We start from the raw sequence: 3552 nt of genomic DNA, 5'->3' as shown, positions 1-3552 counted from the left end.
TCTCTTGTTCAAGAGTGGCTTGACCTGGGGAATGCGGCACCTGTAGCCCATTTCCTGCACACGCCTGTGCACGGTGGCTCTGGATGTTTCTACTCCAGACTCAGTCCACTGCTTCCGCAGGTCCCCCAAGGTCTGGAATCGGCCCTTCTCCACAATCCTCCTCAGGGTCCGGTCACCTCTTCTCGTTGTGCAGCGTTTTCTGCCACACTTTTCCCTTCCCACAGACTTCCCACTGAGGTGCCTTGATACAGCACTCTGGGAACAGCCTATTCGTTCAGCAATTTCTTTCTGTGTCTTACCCTCTTGCCTGAGGGTGTCAATGATGGCCTTCTGGACAGCAGTCAGGTCGGCAGTCTTACCCATGATTGCGGTTTTGAGTAATGAACAAGGCTGGGAGTTTTTAAAAGCCTCAGGAATCTTTTGCAGGTGTTTAGAGTTACGTCGTTGATTCAGATGGTTAATAGCTTGTTTACAGAACCTTTTCATGATATGCTAATTTTTTGGGACAGGCATTTTGGGTTTTCATGAGCTGTATGCCATAATCATCAGTATTAAAACAATTAAAGACCTGAAATATTTCAGTTGGTGCGCAATGAATCTGAAATATATGAAAGTTTCATTTTTATCATTACATTATGGAAAATAATTACCTTTATCACAATATGCTAATTTTTTTAGAAGGACCTGTATAAATAAAGGTTGAATGAATGAATGAATCAAAGGTTTAAAATCCCTGTTTAAAATCAAAGTGGACAGCTTCAGATAATATTTACAAGGTCCAAAAGAAATATAGTAAACGACAATGTGGTAGAATATAATGGAGCGAGTAGGATGAATTAGTACAAATACCGGTAAGTATAAGGTAGTACTATTATCTTAGTATTAGCTTATTGTTGTACCATGCTTTCTAAAATAGTTATTGAATCAAATATTTACGTATGTAGATAAATGTAGATGTTTAAAAACCTGTTCAAATACACCAGAGTGCAGGAAATTGCATCTACTTTATTCAAAATTTTCTGGGGGAGGACCCCCAGACCGCCCACCAGTGTGTCCTCCCCACATTACAAATGCCTCTGATGCCAATGGCCACAGTGTTGTTCAAGCCAAGAGCCATCTTCAGCACTGGGGGTTAAGCACCCCTAAAGATTAGAGTTTCGTTTTTTTACATTTTCGGTTATTGGTGTGCTTAGTGGGTTATTTTTTGTGTTTTTTTCCAATTAAAAATGTACCTTGGCTCCAAAAAGGTGGAAAAACAAAGTCTCTTTGTCTGCACAAACATATGGTTCATGGGCATTAAAGAGACGTCCTTCAGTTCGAGATAAGGAAGTGTTTTGGGATTCAGTTCAGCTGTTTTAGGAGAAAATCGAGCTCCTTGTTCTCAGGGCAGAGGGGGAAATGTTCACATGCACAGTAATAAAAGCATCCATAACCTTTGAGCAAAACTTCTCTGACACTTTATATTCTTTGATAGCCTTGCCATATAGTATAAAAAGACAAATCACCTATTGTCAAAATATAAGACAATATCAAGCAGAAAGTAGCAATAAGATTTTTCATACACACGAAAAAAAACATACATATTTACATCGTTTCCCTAATGAAATAGAAGGAAATTATTTTGCAGAGAGGTAAAAGTGCTGTTTGACAGTGAATTTGCTCAAAAGATTCAGCATACAACTTGCAATAAACAAAGAATGAACTATTATATTTACCTGTTGTACTACACGTAAGAAATAAAAATGTACATAATGCAATCAGCGCTAAAAGCTAAAGAACAATGGACCTGATTACATGTTATTGATTTCCATTCCTCGTTACTGATTCTGGTTTGTGAAGAATTTCTCAAATCTTTACAAAAGGTGATTGTTGAATAAAGTATCTCCTGACTCAAAATGGTACTTTGAAATTCAAATGTTAGTTTAAAACACTGACACGCTCTTGTCTGTAAAATTATTTGATTGTTGCAAACACGTCAGATCTCCACTTAGTAATAACTGTTTAACAAAAGCCAAACGACGACACACCGGAGACACACGTGTGAATTTTAGTTGTACTTTTCCTTCTCCAGTTGAAGGACGTACATATTTTATGATTTAACTTGTGTTACTAGCTCTGAATAAAACCTTTGGAAGATAACTATTTTGTTTAATTTTATAAGTAGATCCATGACGGGGTTTCCAGAGAACTTTGGTTTTGTCCTTGTGATCCTGTTTGGGTCAAAGCTGAACTCCATCGTACATCACAATTTAGAATGTGCTCTGAACAACTCTCAGCTACAAACACATTTTGGACTGAATTATAAAAACATTCAGAAGGTCAGCTGGCTGTGGCAGCTGCATTGTCTCCAACAGCTAAGTACATCGAGGGATTATTTCCTGAAAGTTTTATTAAAATTCATCAGATGACTCGTGGGATATTTTGCTAACAGACAAACAGGGTTGACTCCAATAACTAATACCAAAAATTTAGGAAACTATCTTTCGCTATCTGTTAACGTTCAGAACTCGTTGGGGCTCAGTCTCAGCTAACAGACCAACGTTTATGTTCTTTTTCTATAAAACTGACTGAGCTATAGTCGCTTGAGTGTTTTTAAAGGTTAGTTGCCTGTGGCAGCCATCTTGAATTGGGATTACTACAAAAGTTAACTAGTTGTTGATGTCCAATCAACTATTAATTTCTGAGTTTCATTAAACTTTGTCTACTGGTTCATATGATACTTTGGTCACAAACACACACAGGCAAACCCATTATTGCAAGCAGGCGATCATCACAACACTGTGGACTCTGACGTCACGTGCGCTGCAGAATGGTGGCACCGACGAGAGCTCTGCTTCGACTCGATCTTTTTTTATTCCTGTAGTTTTTGTTTTAACTTGTTTTTTGTGCCTACAATGCACATCCACTATACGGGTATGATCGTGACACACATGGAGTTTTCTGTGTCGCTGCCTTGCCATCGTGCCGTCATGGCTCAGTCCTTCCAGCCTCGGGCTCAGGCCTGTCATGGCGGCTGTCTCCATGATCCTCCATCTGCCTGCACAGACCAAACTCTACGGACCCGTTCGGTTCCGCGGGGAAACCTTGGATGTTCTCCGTCTGCAGGACCCGGTGTTGGAGGCAGTCTGGGAGACAGCTGCTGCGGTCCTTATTATCATCAAGCTGCTAACAAGAACTGCTAACGCTGCTAAAAAAAGACTACGCCACTAACCGAACGTCACTGCTAACAGTATCATGCTGCAAACTGGACCATGTTCTCACTGCCAGCAGAACCACTCTGCTAATAGGACCATGCTGCTGTACATTTATTTCTTTTTCACTTTTGATCCCGTTTTTGTATTTTTCTTGCATGCTTTGATATTTGATGTTGTTTTTGTGGTGAGTCGAGACGGTTCTTCTTGTCCTGAACATTTCATTGTACACTTGACCTTGTGTTGATTTTACATAAGACAAATAAACTAAACCTGAACGTACCAAGTGGATGGATGGATGGATGGATGGATGGATGGATGGATGGATGGATGGATGGATGGATGGATGGATGGATGGATG

This window comes from Nematolebias whitei, chromosome 6 (assembly GCF_014905685.2).
Source record: "Nematolebias whitei isolate Nwh7 chromosome 6, NemWhi1, whole genome shotgun sequence".
NCBI classification, from domain to species: domain Eukaryota; kingdom Metazoa; phylum Chordata; class Actinopteri; order Cyprinodontiformes; family Rivulidae; genus Nematolebias; species Nematolebias whitei.
Note: the sequence above shows the minus strand (reverse complement) of the source record.